General features: G+C 53.3%; 1 pseudogene; it reads left to right on the top strand.

The window, feature by feature from the left end:
* Positions 1-18,762, top strand: part of LOC117074203 — a 28,791-nt pseudogene that overhangs the window by 8,335 nt on the left and 1,694 nt on the right.

Genomic DNA, 18,762 nt, shown 5'->3' with positions numbered 1-18,762 from the left:
TCCAGAGAAGCCAGGGCCACTCCTGGCTGACTCATCCTAGATGCCAGTAGTGCGGGAGGGACTGGCCAATGGAGGGGCCTGGGGGCATTTGGAGAACTTTGTGAAGTCTGACTACCTCCTCTGAGTGCCAGTTTCTCCTGCGTCCCACGGGGACTTGGGGAAAACTTGGACTCCCCAGCCCCAGCCCTGGCAGCTTTTTTGTTTTTTTTTTTTTTTGAGACAGAGATTCACTCTTGTCGCCCAGGCATGGGTGCGGTGGTGCGATCTCGACTCACTGCAACCTTGGCCTCCGGGGTTCAATGATTCTCCTGCCTCAGCCTCCCGAGTAGCTGAGATTACAGGTTCCTGCCACCACGCCTGGCTAAATTTTGTATTTTTAGTAGAGACAGGGTTTCGCCATGTTGACCAGGATTGTCTCGATCTCCTGACCTCAGGTGATCCATCCGCCTCGGGCTCCCAAAGTGCTGGGATTACAGGCGTGAGTCACCGTGCTCAGCCCAGGCCATCATCTATAGAGCACAAGTGGGAATCTGGGTTCTAGGAGGTGATAACTGGGGGGTCGGGGGTTGCGATGGGTGGAGAGTGCTTTCCCTTCCCTGCAGGCCTTCTCATGTCCCCATGGTTACAAGAGGGACCAGCGGAGCTGAAACAGAAGTGAGGGAGCAGGGCCAGGCGCGGTGGCTCACGCCTGTAATCCCAGCACTTTGGGAGGCCGAGGCAGGCTGATCACCTGAGGTCAGGAGTTCAAGACCAGCCTGGTCAACATGGAGAAACCCCGTCTCTACTAAAAGTACAAAAATTAGCCAGGCTTGGTGGCGGGTGCCTATAATCCTAGCTACTAGCTGGGCGCGGTGGCTCAAGCCTGTAATCCCAGCACTTTTGGAGGCCGAGACGGGCGGATCATGAGGTCAGGAGATCGAGACCATCCTGGCTAACACGGTGAAACCCCGTCTCTACTAAAAAATACAAAAAAAAAAAAAAAAAAACTAGCTGGGCGAGGTGGCGGGCACCTGTAGTTCCAGCTACTCGGGAGGCTGAGGCAGGAGAATGGCGTAAACTTGGGAGGCGGAGCTTGCAGTGAGCCGAGATCCGGCCACTGCGCTCCAGCCTGGGCGACAGAGCGAGACTCCGTCTCGAAACAAAACAGAAACATGGGAGCAAGGAGTGAAGACTTCCACAGTTCAAATCCTGCCACTCCCCCCGGGGCTCTGCGACCTCAGGCAAGGCACATGACCTCCCATGCTTCACGCTGCCCCTCTACAGAATGAGGATAATTGTGATACTCCTTTGGAAGGCTTTTGTGAGAATTTGGTAAGTACTAGGATGTGTTAAGTGTTTGGAGTGGGGCTTGGGGTATGGTGAAGCGTGTATATGAAAAAAAGAGAGGCTGGGCGCGATGGCTCAAACCTGTAATCCCAGCACTTTGGGAGGCCAAGATGGGCAGATCATGAGGTCAGCAGATCGAGACCATCCTGGCTAACACGGTGAAACCCCGTCTCTACTAAAAAATACAAAAAACTAGCCGGGCGAGGTGGCGGGCGCCTGTAGTCCCAGCTACTCAGGAGGCTGAGGCAGGAGAATGGCGTGAACCTGGGAGGTGGAGCTTGCAGCGAGCTGAGATCCGGCCACTGCACTCCAGCCTGGGCGACAGAGCGAGACTTCGTCTTAAAAAAAAAAAAAGAAAAGAAAAGAATAAAAGAGAAGAAAACTTGGAGTCGGGCACCGTGTCTCATGCCTGTAATCCCAGCACTTTGGGAGGCCGAGGCGAGCAAATCGCCTGAGGTCGGGAGTTTGAGATCAGCCTGGCCAACATGGTGAAACCCTGTCTCTAGTAAAAATACAAAAATTAGCCGGGCGTGGTGGCGCAGGGCTATAGTCCCAGCTACTCAGGAGGCTGAGGCAGGAGAATCTATTGAATCTGGGAGGCAGAGGTTGCAGTGAGCTGAGGTCATGCCATTGCACTCCAGCCTGGGCAACAGAGCCAGACTCTACCTCAAAAAAAAAAAAAAAAAAAAAAAAAGAATCGTTTGGTTGCAAGTGACAGAAATAATTGAAACTACAATGGGCTCCTTTTTTTTTTCTTTTTTTTTTTTTTTTTGAGACGGAGTCTCGCTCTGTCGCCCAGGCTGGAGTGCAGTGGCCGGATCTCAGCTCACTGCAAGCTCCGCCTCCTGGGTTTACGCCATTCTCTTGCCTCAGCCTCCCGAGTAGCTAGGACTACAGGCACCCGCCATCTCGCCCGGCTAATTTTTTGTATTTTTTTAGTAGAGACGGGGTTTCACCGTGTTAGCCAGGATGGTCTCGATCTCCTGACCTCGTGATCCGCCCGTCTCGGCCTCCCAAAGTGCTGGGATTACAGGCTTGAGCCACCGCGCCCGGCCAATGGGCTCCTTTTTAAAAAACAGGAATTTTTTGCTCATGGAACTGAAAGATTTAGGAATAGATCTAACTCAAGGCCACCCCTCGCAGCACTGTTGCTGTTCCGCAAAAGACCATTCACTGGGGCAGGGGCCGTCCTGGGCACATAGGGTGCCCAGCAATGACCCTGGCCTCCACGCATTCAACATCCGTAGCGTCCCTACCTGGTCATGATGACCAAAAACATCTCCAGACATTGCTGAGTGTCCCCTGGGGGCATAATCACCCTTGGTTGAGCTCCACTGGTCTGGTGGGTTTCAGACACAGCTGGATGCAGGACCCTCAATCAGTGTCACAAGGATGTGTCCAATTCTCCATCTCTTAGCGTTGCCATCCCCTCTCTTGGCTTTTTTCTTTTCTTTTCTATTTTTCAGTCAGAGTCTCATTCTGTCACCCCTGCTGGAGCACAGCAACATGACCTGACCTCACGGCAACCTCTGCCTCCCGGGTTCAAGCAATTCTCCTGCCTCAGCCTCTTGAGTAGCTGGGATTACAGGCGTGTGACACCATGTCTGGCTAATTTTTTTGTATTTTTAGTAGAGATGGGCTTTCGCCATGTTGGCCAGGCTGGTCTCAAACTCCTGACCTGAGGTGATCCGCCCGCCATGGCCTCCCAAAGTGCTGGGATTATAGGTGTGAGCCACCACACCCGGCTTCTCTTGTTTTTTTTTCTTCAACAGACTTTGGGCTGGGTACGGTGGCTCCCACCTGTAATCCCAGCACTTTGGGAGGCCGAGGAGGTCAAATCTCGAGGTCAGGAGATAGAGACCATCCTGGCTAACACAGTGAAACCCCGTCTCTACTAAAAATACAAAAAATTAGCCGGGCGTGGTGGCGGGTGCCTGTGGTCCCAGCTACTCTGGAGGCTGAGGTAGGAGAATGGCGTGAACCCGGGAGGCAGAGGTTGCCGTGAGCCGAGATCGCGCCACTGCATTCCAGCCTGGGCGACAGAGCGAGACTCCATCTCAAAAAAATAAAAATTAAAAAAAGACAGACTTTGCCTTGATGGGGAAAACATGATGCCACAAGCCCCAAATCTCATCTGCCCATCATCTTAACAGCCTTGGCAGGAGTCAGCACCTCTTCCCAAGGTGGGGGCACCAAAGTCACAGGGAGGTTCTCATTCGCCCAGCCCAGGTCACATGTCCTGGTTGAACCAAGGGTGGTGGCCAGGGAAGGGGTTGCCCTGATTGGCCAGGCTGGGATCACATGGTTGTATGGAGTGAGCCAATTGGGTGAAAACTCATCGTTGGGATGGACACAGTGGCTCACGCCTGTAATCCCAGCACTTTGGGAGGCTGAGGCAGGTGGATCATGGTGTCAAGAGATTGAGACCATCCTGGACAACATGGTGAAACTCCGTCTCTATTAAAAATACACAAATTAGCTGGGTGTGCTGTCACATACCTGTAATCCCAGCTGCTTGGGAGGCTGAGACAGGAGAATCACTTGAACCCGGGAGGTGGAGGTTAGAGTGAGCCAAGATCGTACCACTGCACTGCAGCCTGGGCGTCAGAGGGAGACTCCGTCTCAAAAAAAAAAGTACAAAACGTGAGCCGGGAGTGGTGACGCACACCTGTGGTCCCAGTTACTTGAGAGGCTGAGACGGGAGAATCACTTAAACCCAGGAGGTGGAGGTTGCAGTGAGCTGAGATTGCACCACTGCACTCCAGCCTGGGTGACAGGGCAAGACTGTCTCAAAAAAAAAAAAAAAAAAGGACTGGGTGTGGTGGTGGACGCCTGTAATTCCACCTACTCGGGAGGCTGAGGCAGAGGCAGAGAATTGCTTGAACCTGGGAGCCGGAGGTTGCAGTGAGCCGAGATTGCACCACTACCCTCCAGCCTGGGTGACACAGTGAGACTCTCCTTCTCAAAAAATAAAAAATAAATAATCCTTCCCCATGAACAGAGGCATGATTGGCAGAGGTGAGATAGTGGTAGGCAAAGAAGGTCCAGCTGTGCTAAGCAGGCCACCCATCCCATGGAAGGGCTGGCGTAGGGGCAGCACCCGTAGACGTCAGAGGATGAATGAGTGGGACCCGGTGCTGCTCGATGAATACATGTAGGTTGTTTTGCATTTGTTTTTGTTTTTTTGAGACAGAGTCTTGCTCTGTTGCCAGGCTGGAGTGCAGTGGCACTATCTCAGCTCGCTGCAGCCACTGCCTCCTAGGTTCAAGCGATTCTCCTGCCTCAGCCTCCCAAGTAGCTGGAACTATAGACACCCACCACCACACCCGGCTAATTTTTTGTATTTTTTACTAGAGATGTGGTTTCACCATATTGGGCCAGGCTGGTCTCAAACTCCTGACCCTGTGATCCGCCTGCCTCAGCCCCCCAAAGTGCTGGGATTATAGGACTGAGTGACCACACCCGGCCTGTCTTTTTTTTTTTTCATTTGAGACATAGTCCCGCTCTGTCACCCAGGCTGAAGTGCAGTGGTGTGATCTCGGCTCACTGCAACCTCCACCTCCCAGGTTCAAGTCATTCTCCTGCCTCAGCCTCCCGAGTAGTTGGGATTACGGGTGCTTGCCACCATGCCCACTTAATTTCGTATTTTTAGTAGAGACAGGCTTTGTCATGTTGGCCAGGCTGGTCTTGAACTCCTGACTTCAAGTGATCCGCCCACCTCAGCCTCCCAAACTGCTGGGATTACAGGCGTGAGCCACTGCTCCTGTCCTCTTTTTTTTTCCTTTGTCTTTTTGAGACAGGGTTTCACTTTGCCATCCAGGCTGGAGGGCAGTGGTACAAACACAGCTCACTGCAGCCTCTGCCTCCCAGGATCAAGGGATCCTCCCACCGCAGCCTCCTGAGTAACTGGGATTACAGGCACACACCACCATGCCCAGGTAATAGTTTTAAGGGTTTTTTTTAGTAGAGACGGGGATCTCACTATGTTGTTCAGCCTGGTCTTGAACTCCTGGCCTCAAGTGATCTTCCCGCCTCAGCCTCCCAAAGCCTTGGGATTACCGGGTGAGCCCCCGTGCCCAGCCAGTGGCTGCTTGTACTGGCTGGCCTCCAAAGCCGAAAGCCTCCAAAGCTCCATGGCCCTTGACAGAATAGTTGGGCTGATCCCCACTCTACATGGTCCTTTGTCCCCAAGCAAGGTTTCAAGGACACCTGAGAGCCACTGGGGTCTCATCGGTAAAGTGGTGGTGGATGGCATGCAGGAACTTTAGCCCTGGACCAGTGACTTCAGGTAAGCCTATATCAGCCATTGTTACTATCAGCCTTCAGGTGGTCTGGGCCAGGGGGATCTCTTCCCTCTTTCTCCAGGCACGGGTGGGAGCAGGCAGTCACACCTTTCTGTGTGTGAGAACCAAAGCACAGCCTTCTAAGCACCTCTCAAGTCGGGTGAGTCAGCAGAGGCCTGCAGACAGGGTTGATGGGGGCAGGGTGTGGGGACGTGGGGGACCTAGACAGGGGGCCAGCGAAGGCTGTTCTGAGGAGGAGGTGACCACTGAGCTATGACCCGAATGAGTGAACGAGGCGGTTATTTCATTTTTTTTGAGACAGAGTTTCGCTCTTGTTGCCCAGGCTGGAGTGCAATGGCACGATCTAGGCTCACTGCAACCTCCACCTCCTGGGTTCAAGCGATTCTCCTGCCTCAACCTCCTGAGTAGCTGGGATTACAGGTGGCTGCCTCCACGCACAGCTAATTTTGTCTTTTTAGTAGAGATGGAGTTTATCCATGTTGGTCAGGCTGGTCTCGAACTCCCGACCTCAGGTGATCTGCCCGCCTCGGCCTCCCAAAGTGCTGGGATTACAGGCGTGAGCCACCTCACCCCGCAACTTCAAGCAATTCTTGAAGGAGACAGTTATGTGGGTGCATGGGGAGGAGACTTTGGGGTGGCAGGAGGGAAGCAGTCTGGGTGAGAGACGATTAAAGGATGGTGGGGCTGGGGACAGTGGCCCACGCCTGTGATTGCAGCACTTTGGGAGGTCAAGGCAGGAGATTGCTGGAGCCCAGGAGTTCAAGATCAGCTTGGCATACAAAAAAAATTTAACAATTTTGCTGGGTGTGGGAGGCTGAAGTCAGAAGATCACCTGAGCTCAGGGAGGTGGAGGTGGAGGCTGCAGTGAGCGGTAATCACGCCACTGCACTTCAGCCTGGGGGATGGAGTGAGACCCTATCTGAAAACAAAAATTGGGCCAGGCGCGGTGGCTCACGCCTGTAATCCCAGCACTTTGGGAGGCCAAGGTGGGCAGATCATAAGGTCAGGAGTTCAAGACCAGACTGACCAACATGGTGAAACCCTGTCTCTACTAAAAATACAAAAATTAGCCGGGTGTGGTGGCGGGCGCCTGTAGTCCCAGCTGCTCGGGAGGCTGAGGCAAGAGAATCACTTGAATCCGGGAGGCAGAGGTTGCAGTGAGCTGGGATTGTACCACTGCACTCCAGCCTGGGTGACAGAGCGAGACTCTGTTTCAAAAGAAAAAATACGGCCGGGCGCGGTGGCTCAAGCCTGTAATCCCACACTTTGGGAGGCCGAGACGGGCGGATCACGAGGTCATGAGATCGGACATCCTGCTAACACGGCGAAACCCCGTCTCTAAAAAAATACAAAAACTCCCGGCGAGGTGGCGGCGCCTGTAGTCCCAGCTACTCGGGAGGCTGAGGCAGGAGAATGGCGTGAACCCGGAGGCGGAGCTTGCAGGAGCTGAGATCCGGCCACTGCATCCAGCCGGGCGACAGAGCGAGACTCCGCCTCAAAAAAAAAAAAAAAAAAAAAAAAAAAAAAAAAAAAAAAAAAAGAAAAATACAAAAAATAAATAAATAATAGAGTCAGACGCAATGGCTCACGCCTGTAATCCCAAGACTTTGGGAGGCCGAGGTGGGTGGATCACCTGAGGTCGGGAGTTGGAGACCATCCTGACCAACATGGAGAAATCCCATCTCTACTAAAAGCACAAAATTAGCTGGGCGTGGTGGCGCATGCCTGTAATCCCAGCTACTCGGGAGGCTGAGGCAGAAGAATTGCTTATACCTGAGAGGTGGAGGTTGCAGTGAGCCGAGGTCGCGCCATTGCACTCCACCCTGGGTAACAAGAGCAAAACTCCATTTCAAATAAATAAATAATAAAAAATAAAAAGGGTGGGCATGATGGCTCAAACCTGTAATCCCAGCATTTTGGGAGGCTGAAGCAGGCAGATCACTTGAGGTCAGGAGTTCGAGACCAGCCTGGCCAACATGGTGAAACCCCATCTCTAATAAAAATACAAAAAATAAAATAAAATTAGCCAGGCATGGTGGCGGGTGCCTGTCATCCCAGCTAACTGGGAGACTGAGGCAGGAGAATCACTTGAACTGGGGAGAGGGAGGTTGCAGTGAGCCGAGATCGCGCCACTGCACTTAAACCCGGGCAATAGAGTGAGACTCTGTGTCAAAAAAAAAAAAAAAAAAGGCCGGGGCGGTGGGTGGCTCACACCTGAAATCCCAGCACTTTGGGAGGCTGAGACGGCGGATCACGAGGTCAGGAGATCGAGACCATCCTGGCTAACACAGTGAAACCCCATCTCTACTAAAACACACACAACACACACACACACACACACACACACACACACAAATTAGCCGGGCGTGGTGGCGGGCGCCTGTGGTCCCAGCCACTCGGGAGGCTGAAGCAGGAGAATGGCGTGAACCCTGGAGGCGGAGCTTGCAGTGAGCTGAGATCCGGCCACTGCACTCCAGCCTGGGCGACAGAGCCAGACTCCATCTCAAAAAAAAAAAAAAAAAAAAAAAGGACATTATTAGAGTTGGAAGAAAATGACCACACACAGGCCTAGGGTTCCACAGTCCAGACCACCACACGCAATGGATGCAGGATGTAACCGAGTCATTCCGTTCCAGGTAATACCCAGGCACCCACGGGAGGATGCACATCCATGGAAAAGCCTGTGGACAAATTTCATAGTAGCAAATGCTTCTTCTTATGCTTCTTGTTCTTTTAGTTTGTTTGTATTTTGAGACAGAGTCTTACTCTGTCGCCCAGCCTGGAGTGCAGTGACGTGATCTCGGCTCACTGCAAGCTCCGCCTCCCGGGCTCAAGCAATTCTGCTGCCTCAGCCTCCCGAGTAACTGGGACAACAGGCACGCGCCACTGTGGGGCTAATTTTTTGTATTTTTAGTAGAGATGGGTTTCACCGTGTTAGCCAGGATGGTCTCGATCTCCTGACCTTGTGATCCGCCCGCCTTGGCCTCCCAAAGTGCTGGGATTACAGGCCTGAGCCACCGCACCCGGCCACACCTGGCTAATGTTTTTGTATTTTTAGTAGAGACAAGGTTTTACCATGTTCCATATGCTGGTCTCAAACTCCTGGGGTCCAGTGATCCACCTGCCTTACCCTCCCAAAGTGCTGGGATTATAGGCATGCGCTACTGTGCCTGGTTCAAATTCTCTAATTTTTTTTTTTTTTTTTGAGACGGAGTCTCGCTCTGTCGCCCAGGCTGGAGTGCAGTGGCCGGATCTCAGCTCACTGCAAGCTCCGCCTCCCGGGTTCCTGCCATTCTCCTGCCTCAGCCTCTCAAGTAGCTGGGACTACAGGCGCCCGCCACCTCGCCTGGCTAGTTTTTCGTATTTTTTAGTAGAGACGGGGTTTCACCGTGTTAGCCAGGATGGTCTCGATCTCCTGACCTCGTGATCCGCCCGTCTCGGCCTCCCAAAGTGCTGGGATTACAGGCTTGAGCCACCGCGCCCGGCCAAATTCTCTGATTTTTAAAAATCGTTTCTGGGCTATGGATCTGAATAAGGCCTGCAATTGGTGAGCAGTTTGTAAACCTCTTGCGTGCTTTTTATTTACTTTATTTTATTTATTTATTTATTTTTTTGAGACGGAGTCTCGCTCTGTCACCCAGGCTGGAGTGCAGTGGCCGGATCTCAGCTCACTGCAAGCTCCGCCTCCCGGGTTTACGCCATTCTCCTGCCTCAACCTCCTGAGTAGCTGGGACTACAGGCGTCCGCCACCGCGCCCGGCTAGTTTTTTTGTATTTTTTAGTAGAGATGGGGTTTCACCGTGTTAGCCAGGATGGTCTCGATCTCCTGACCTCATGATCCGCCCGTCTCGGCCTCCCAAAGTGCTGGGATTACAGGCTTGAGCCACCGCGCCAGACCTTATTTTTTATTTTTATTTTTTTTGAGACGGAGTCTTGCTCTGTCACCCAGGCTGGAGTGCAGTGGCGCGATCTCGGCTCACTGCAAGCTCCGCCTCCTGGGTTTACGCCATTCTCCTGTCTCAGCCTCCCGAGTAGCTGGGACTACAGGCGTCGCCACCTCGCCCAGCTAATTTTTTGTATTTTTAGTAGAGACAGGGTTTCACCGTGTTAGCCAGGATGGTCTCGATCTCCTGACCTCGTGATCCGCCCGTCTCGGCCTCCCAAAGTGCTGGGATTATAGGCTTGAGCCACAGTGCCCGGCCACTTTATTTTATTATATTTTATTTCTGAGACAGAGTATCGCTCTGTTGCCCAGGCTGGAGTGCAGTGCTGCGATCTGAGCTCACTGCAACCTCCACCTCCAGGGTTCAAGCGATTCTCCTGTCTCAGCCTCACGAGTAGGTGGGATTACAAGTACCTGCCAGGATGCCTGGCTAAGTTTTGTATTTTTAGTAGAGATGGGGGTTTTGCCACGTTGGCCAGGCTGGTCTCGAACTTCTGGCCTCAAGTGATCCTTCCTCCTGGCCCTGCACAGCGCTAGGATGTCAGGCTGAGCCACCTCGCCAGCCTTTTATGTGCCTTTTAATCTGCAGGCTCACCCTCCCTGTCTCTTTCTGTGGTTTGTTTTTGTTTTGTTTTTTTTTCTTTTTCTCTTTTGTATGAAACCAGTTGTTTTTCCTGTTAAGTTTCCCACAGTCTAGAATTACTGATTTTTTCTGCGATAATTTTTTGAATAGGTGATACATTCCCTTGCTGTAAAACTGAAGAGTCCAACGAATACCCAGACTGCAGCCGCTGGGGGAAAGAGTGTGGTAGGTCCTCAAGAAGTTAAACGGAGGTCAGGCACAGGGGCTGGGCGTGCAGGCTGGGTGCAGGGTTGGATGCCTGCCACTCCAGCATGCTGGGAGGCCAAGGCAGGAGAATCACTTGGGGTCAGGAGTTGGAGACCAGCCTGACTAACTTAGCAAGACCCCATCTCTACAAAAAAAAATTAGCGAGGCATGCTTAATTGCTATTTTTGTCAAGATGGGTTATTGCTGTGTTGCCCAGGCTAGTTTCGAACTCCTGTCCTCAACTGATCCTCCTGAGTCAGAAGGATCAACTTAGCCCAGGAGTTCAACATAGCGAGACTCTGTCTCTACAAAAGAAATGTTAAAAAAAAAAATTAACCAGGCCTAGTGGCATGTACCCGTATTCCCAGCCACTTGGGAGGCTGAGGTGGGAGGACTGTTTGAGCCAAGGAGTCTGAGGCTGCAGTGAGCTGTGATAACACCACTACACCTGGAACCTGGGCCTCTCCCATTCGTAACCCAGGCCCTCACCTACACTGTCAGCTCTTGCACCTGGAACTTGTAGAACATGCCTGTAACCCAAGCCTTCACCTGAAACCCAGGACCCCACCTGAAACCCAGTCCCCCACCTGAAACCCCAGTCCCCCACCTGAACCCCAGTCCCCCACCTGAAACCCAGTCCCCCACCTGAAACCCAGGCCCCCACCTGAAACCCCAGGCCCCCACCTGAAACCCAGTCTCCCACCTGAAACCCCAGTCCCCCACCTGAAACCCCAGTCCCCCACCTGAAACCCAGGACCCCACCTGAAACCCCAGGCCCCCACCTGAAACCCCAGGCCCCCACCTGAAACCCAGTCCCCCATCTGAAACCAGTCCCCCACTGAAACCCCAGTCCCCCACCTGAAACCCAGGACCCCACCTGAAACCCCAGTCCCCCACCTGAAACCCAGGACCCCACTGAAACCCAGGACCCCACCTGAAACCCAGTCCCCCACCTGAAACCCAGTCCCCCACCTGGAACCTGGGCCTCCCCAACCTGTAACCCAGGCCCTCACCTGGAACCTGGGGCCCCCACCTAGATCCTAGGCCTCTCTGGTCTATAACCCAGGCCCTCACCTAGAACCTGGACCCCTGTGAAAACTGTGGCACTCACATGTAAACCTGGCCTCTACCTGAAACCCAGTCCCCCACCTGTAACCCAGCTTGGGCAAGAGAGCAAGACCCTGTCTCAAAAAAAAAGGCCGGGCACAGTGGCTCATACCTGTAATCTCAGCACTTTGGGAGGCCAGGGCATGTGGATCACAAGGTCGGGAGTTCAAGACTAGCCTCGCCAATATGGTGAAAACATGTCTCTAATAAAAATATAAAAATTAGCAGGAGGCCAGGCACGGTGGCTCAAGCCTGTAATCCCAGCACTTTGGGAGGCCGAGACGGGTGGATCACGAGGTCAGGAGATCGAGACCATCCTGGCTAACACTGTGAAACCCCATCTCTACTAAAAAAATACAAAAAAAAAAAAAACTAGGCGGGCGAGGTGGCGGGCACCTGTAGTCCCAGCTACTCGGGAGGCTGAGGTGGGAGAATGGCGTAAACCTGGGAGGCAGAGCTTGCAGTGAGCTGAGATCCGGCCACTGTACTCCAGCCTGGGCGACAGAGCGAGACTCCGTCTCAAAAAAAAACAAAAAACAACAAAAAAAAATCAGCCGGGTGTGGAAAAAAAAAAAAAATTAGCCGGGTGTGGTGGTGTGCACCTATAGTCCCAGCTACTCGGGAGGCTGAGGCAGGAGAATTGCTTGAACTGGGAGGTGGAAGTTGAAGTGAGCCAAGACCATGCCACTGCCCTCCAGCCTGGGCAACAGAGTGAGGCTCTGTTCCAAAAAAAAAAAAGGAATAAATGTCATGTTACATATATTTTATCAGAATTCTAAAATATGTTTCATGGCAGGGCACAGTGGCTCACGCCTGTATCCCAGCACTTCGGGAGTCTTGCTCTGTCGCCCAGGCTGGAGAGCAGTGGTGCAATCTCGACTCACTGCAACCTCCACCTCCTGGGTTCAAGCAATTCTCCTGCCTCAGCCTCCTGAGTAGCTGGGACTACAGGCACCCGCCACCACACCTGGCTATTTTTTGTATTTTTAGTAGAGACAGGGTTTCACCGTGTTAGCCAGGATGGTCTCCATCTCTTTACCTCGTGATCTGCCCGCCTTGGCCTCCCAAAGTGCTGGGATTATAGACGTGAGACATTGCGCCTGGCCTATTATTACTTTTTTCTTTTTCTTTTTTTCGAGGCAGAGTCTGGCTCTATCGCCCAGGCTGGAGTGCAGTGGCATGATCTCGGCTCACTGCAACCACCGCCATCTAGGTTCAAGCGATTCTCCCGCCTCAGCCTCCCAAGTAGCTGGGATTACAGGTGCTTGCCACCACGCCCGGCTAATTTTTGAATTTTTAATAGAGACTGGGTTTCGCCATGTTGGCCAGGCTGGTCTCGAACTCCTGACCTCAGGTGATCCGCCCGCCTTGGCCTCCCAAAGTACTGGGATGACAGGCGTGAGTCACCGCGACCGGCCTGTTTTTTACTTTTTTTTTTTTTTAAGCCGAACACGGCGAGGACAGCTCTCGGATTATTTGCAGCGCATCCTACACGTCCCCTCCTCCTGCCTGCGCTCCTCAAGGCGCCTCCCGACCCGGAGGATCTCACCGCGGGGCGGGGTCCGGGGCGAGGGGGCTCGGCCCGCCGGGCAGCCTCGCGCACGCGCACTCAACCCGGACGCGGGCCTCTCCGGCGCAGCCCGCGCCCGCCCCCTGGCGATCGCAGCGGTCCACACAGACCGCCGGCGCCTTTTCTATCCGCGACCGGATTCCTGGCAGGGGTCTAGGAAAGACCCCTGTGGCTGCTGCGGGGCCGGTGGGTGCGAGGCTTGACCCCACTCCAGTGCATGGGGGGGCTGAGCTAGGTCCGTGAAGCGGGGCGGTTGGGATCAAGGCCCCGATTTTAGACCACTAGTGGAGGAGGTCTGGGACACTGGGGTCTGCAGCCAGAGAGAGGCCAGGAGGGAGGACTCGTGGGCATTTCTCTGCAGGGTGGGGTTGAACGGGGAACTGGGCATCGGTGCCAGGGGAAACGTGGGATCAGCGAGGGGGTCTGGGGGAGGAGATGGTAGGAGAGCTCCTGCCCTGCAGGCTGGAGGGGAGGACCTGTGTGTTTGGGGGCAGTCATGGGTGGATAGGAGAGATGACAGGTGACAGTCTGGAGGAAGAGATGGAGGGGAGGCCTGGGCCCTAGGCGGGGCTGGTAGAAGCCCCCACCTATAACCTGGGACGTCTGAACCTGAAACTCAGTCCCCACGTGGGACCTGGGCCTCTCCCATCTTTTTTTTTTTTTTTTTTTGAGACAGAGTCTCGCTCTGTCGCCGGAGCTGGAGTGCAGCGGCCAGATCTCAGCTCACTGCAAGCTTCTCCTCCCGGGTTTATGCCATTCTCCTGCCTCAGCCTCCCGAGTAGCTGGGACTACAGGCGCCCGCCACCTCGCCCAGCTAGTTTTTTTTTTTTTGTATTTTTTAGTAGAGACGGGGTTTCACCATGTTAGCCAGGATGGTCTCGATCTCTTGACCTCGTGATCCGCCCGTCTCGGCCTCCCAAAGTGCTGGGATTACAGGCTTGAGCCACCGCGCCCGGACAAGCCTCTCCCATCTTTAACCCAGGCCCTCACCTAGAACCTGGACCCCTGTAACTGTAACCTGTGGAACTCACTGTAACCCCGGCCTTCACCTGAAGCCCCAGTCCCACACCTGGAACCCCATACCCCACCTGGAACCTGGGCCTCCCCAAACTACAATTGAGGCCCTCACCTGTAACTGAAGCCCACACTTGTAACCTGGGGCTCTCTGTTATAACTTGGGGACCCCACCTATAACCCAGTTCCCTTAACAGAACCTGCAGTTTGGTGAGGATGAGAGAATGCAGAGAAAGTATTTTCCCCAGGACTACCATAAATAGGCATACTCACCACTTTTTCCTATTACAATAGCATTACCATTTCTCTTTTTTTTTTTTTTTTTTTTTTTTTTTTTTTGAGACGGAGTCTTGCTCTGTCACCCAGGCTGGAGTGCAGTGGCCGGATCTCTGCTCACTGTAAGCTCCGCCTCCCGGGTTTACGCCATTCTCCTGCCTCAGCCTCCCGAGTAGCTGGGACTACAGGCGCCGCCACCTCGCCCGGCTAGTTTTTTGTATTTTTAGTAGAGACGGGGTTTCACCGTGTTAGCCAGGATGGTCTCGATCTCCTGACCTCGTGATCCGCCCATCTCGGCCTCCCAAAGTGCTGGGATTACAGGCTTGAGCCACCGCGCCCGGCCGCATTACCATTTTTCACAGTTCACCAACCTGAGGTCACCCTGCCTCTTTATTTTTTTATTTTATTTTATTATTATTATTTTTTTTCAAGATGGAGTCTCACTTTGTCGCACAGGCTGGATGGAGTTCAGTGGCACAATCTCAGCTCACTGCAAGCTCTGCCTCCTGGGTTCACACCATTCTCCTGCCTCAGCCTCCCAATTAGCTGGGACTACAGGTGCACGCCACCATGCCCGGCTAATTTTTTGTATTTTTAGTAGAGATGGGGTTTCACCATGTTAGCCAGGATGGTCTCCATCTCCTGACCTCATGATCTGCCCGCCTCAGTCTCCCAAAGTGCTGGGATTACAGGCGTGAGCCACCGAGCCTGGCTCATTCTGCCTTTTTATATCCAGAGTGTCATCAATTTACAAATTTGAGGCCAGGCATGGTGGCTTATGCCTGTAATCCCAGCTCTTTGGGAGGCTGAGGTAGGCGGATCACTTGATGTCAGGAGTTCGAGACCAGCCTGGGCAACATGGTGAAACCCGTCTTAACTGAAAATAAAAAAATTATCTGGGCATGGTGGTGGGCACCTGTAATCCCAGCTATCGGGAGGCTGAGACAGGAGAATCGCTTGAATCCAGGATTCGGAGGTTGCAGTGAACCAAGATTACGTCACTGCACTCCAACCTGGGCAACAGAGCAAGACTCCATCTCAAACAAAGAAAAACTTAGGCTGCGCGCAGTAGCTCATGCCTGTAATCCCAGCACTTTGGGAGGCCGAGGCGGGCGGATCACAAGGTCAGGAGTTCAAGACCAGCCTGGCCAACATGGTGAAACCCCGTCTCTACTAAAAATACAAAAAAAACTAGCCAGGCCTGGCAGCGCTCGCCTGTAATCCCAGCTACTCGGGAAGCCGAGGCAGGAGAATCGCTTGAACCCAGGAGGCGGAGGTTGCAGTGAGTTGAGATTGTGCCACTGCACTCCAGCCCGGACAATAGAGGGAGACTTCATCTAAAATAGCTAAATAAAAATGTGTATATATTTATGAGTTTGGTGGGGATTCATAAAATAGTGCCATCTCACTCCCAACCGTGTCTTATCTTTGATGACAGGGCCATTGTTAATCCTCCATCCAGAGAAATGGGAAGTTAGAGGCCAGGACCCCCCAGCTGAAGATTTCTGTGGGACAAAGGGCTGGGCCAGAGAAAAGGGCCCTGCAGAGGACCCTTGGAATAGCCGCCGGGGGTCTCGGGCCCCGTGGTGCCGGGAAGGACCCTTTGATCTGGTTTCGTCGTATGATCTGGTTCCGTGCTGGCCCAGCTTGGCCTGGGGTGGATGCCTGCTCTCATGCCCCAAACCCCATCACCCTGAAGCAGATGGAGCTGGCATCCTGAATGAGACACCTGGGGCCTCCAGGGCACTCCAGGTGAGAGTCCCAGCACCACCAGGGACCTGGAGTGTAGACCTGGGCAGAGGGCTTCCTCTCTGCCAGCCACAGTGGGCTCACCTGTGAGGGAGGGAAGATGTTAGAATAGTTTTTTTTTTTTTTTCCTTTTTTTGAGACGGAGTCTCGCTCTGTTGCCCAGGCTAGAGTGCAGTGGCGTGATCTCGGCTCACTGCAAGCTCCGCCTCCCAGGTTCACGCCATTCTCCTGCCTCAGCCTCCCTAGTAGCTGGGACTACAGGTGCCGCCACCACACCCGACTAATTTTTTGTATTTTTAGTAGAGATGGGGTTTCACCATGTTAGCCAGGATGGTCTCCATCTCCTGACCTCATGATCTGCCCGCCTCAGTCTCCCAAAGTGCTGGGATTACAGGCGTGAGCCACCGAGCCTGGCTCATTCTGCCTTTTTATATCCAGAGTGTCATCAATTTACAAATTTGAGGCCAGGCATGGTGGCTTATGCCTGTAATCCCAGCTCTTTGGGAGGCTGAGGTAGGCGGATCACTTGATGTCAGGAGTTCGAGACCAGCCTGGGCAACATGGTGAAACCCCGTCTTAACTGAAAATAAAAAAATTATCTGGGCATGGTGGTGGGCACCTGTAATCCCAGCTATCGGGAGGCTGAGACAGGAGAATCGCTTGAATCCAGGATTCGGAGGTTGCAGTGAACCAAGATTACGTCACTGCACTCCAACCTGGGCAACAGAGCAAGACTCCATCTCAAACAAAGAAAAACTTAGGCTGCGCGCAGTAGCTCATGCCTGTAATCCCAGCACTTTGGGAGGCCGAGGCGGGCGGATCACAAGGTCAGGAGTTCAAGACCAGCCTGGCCAACATGGTGAAACCCCGTCTCTACTAAAAATACAAAAAAAACTAGCCAGGCCTGGCAGCGCTCGCCTGTAATCCCAGCTACTCGGGAAGCCGAGGCAGGAGAATCGCTTGAACCAGGAGGCGGAGGTTGCAGTGAGTTGAGATTGTGCCACTGCACTCCAGCCCGGACAATAGAGGGAGACTTCATCTAAAATAGCTAAATAAAAATGTGTATATATTTATGAGTTTGGTGGGGATTCATAAAATAGTGCCATCTCACTCCCAACCGTGTCTTATCTTTGATGACAGGGCCATTGTTAATCTCCATCCAGAGAAATGGGAAGTTAGAGGCCAGGACCCCCCAGCTGAAGATTTCTGTGGGACAAAGGGCTGGGCCAGAGAAAAGGGCCCTGCAGAGGACCCTTGGAATAGCCGCCGGGGGTCTCGGGCCCCGTGGTGCCGGGAAGGACCCTTTGATCTGGTTTCGTCGTATGATCTGGTTCCGTGCTGGCCCAGCTTGGCCTGGGGTGGATGCCTGCTCTCATGCCCCAAACCCCATCACCCTGAAGCAGATGGAGCTGGCATCTGAATGAGACACCTGGGGCCTCCAGGGCACTCCAGGTGAGAGTCCCAGCACCACCAGGGACCTGGAGTGTAGACCTGGGCAGAGGGCTTCCTCTCTGCCAGCCACAGTGGGCTCACCTGTGAGGGAGGGAAGATGTTAGAATAGTTTTTTTTTTTTTTCCTTTTTTTGAGACGGAGTCTCGCTCTGTTGCCCAGGCTAGAGTGCAGTGGCGTGATCTCGGCTCACTGCAAGCTCCGCCTCCCAGGTTCACGCCATTCTCCTGCCTCAGCCTCCCTAGTAGCTGGGACTACAGGTGCCGCCACCACACCCGACTAATTTTTTTGTATTTTTAGTAGAGACGGGGTTTCACTGTGTTCGCCAGGATGGTCTCGATCTCGTGATCCACCCGTCTCGGGCTCCCAAAGTGCTAGGATTACAGGTTTGAGCCACCGCGCCCGGCCTTTTTTTTTTTTTCCTTTTTTTTGAGACGGAGTCTCGCTCTGTTGCCCAGGCTGGAGTGCAGTGGCACAATCTCGGCTCACTGCAAGCTCCGCCTCCCGGGTTCACGCCATTCTCCTGCCTCAGCCTCCCCAGTAGCTAGGACTATAGGCGCCGCCACCACGCCTGGCTAATTTTTTTGTGTTTTTAGTAGAGACGGGGTTGCACCGTGTTAGCCAGGATGGTCTTGATCTCCTGACCTCGTGATCCGCCCGCCTTGGCCTCCCAAAGTGCTGGGATTACAGGCATGAGCCACTGCGCCCCACGTAGAATAGTTATTTTTAAAATATTTTATTTATTTTTTTTTCGAGACAGGGTCTGGCTCTGTTGCCAGGCTGGAGGGCAATGGCGTGATCATGGCTCACTGCAACCTCCCCCTCCCGGGCTCGGGTGATCCTCCCACCTCAGCCTTGACTGAGCCCTGATAAAAACTTGCCATGACTGGCAAGATTTTGTTTTTTTGTTTTGTTTTGTTTTGAAATGGAGTCTCACTCTGTCACCTAGGCTGGAGTGCAGAGGCATGATCTCGGCTCACTGTAGCCTCCACCTCCCAAGTTCAAGCAATCCTCCTGCCTCTGCCTCCCGAATAGCTGGGATTACAGGCATGCGCCACCACGCCCAGCTAATTTTTGTATTTTTATTAGAGACGGGGTTTCATCATGTTGGCCAGGCTGGTCTCGAACTCCTGACCTCAGGTAATCCACCCGCCTGAGCCTCCCAAAGTCCTGGGATTACAGGCTGTGAGTTATCA

The sequence above is a fragment of the Trachypithecus francoisi genome, unplaced genomic scaffold, assembly GCF_009764315.1.
Source record: "Trachypithecus francoisi isolate TF-2019V2 unplaced genomic scaffold, Tfra_2.0 Lachesis_group5, whole genome shotgun sequence".
Taxonomy (NCBI): Eukaryota; Metazoa; Chordata; class Mammalia; order Primates; family Cercopithecidae; genus Trachypithecus; species Trachypithecus francoisi.
Note: the sequence above shows the minus strand (reverse complement) of the source record. Positions and strands in the feature narration are given on the sequence as shown.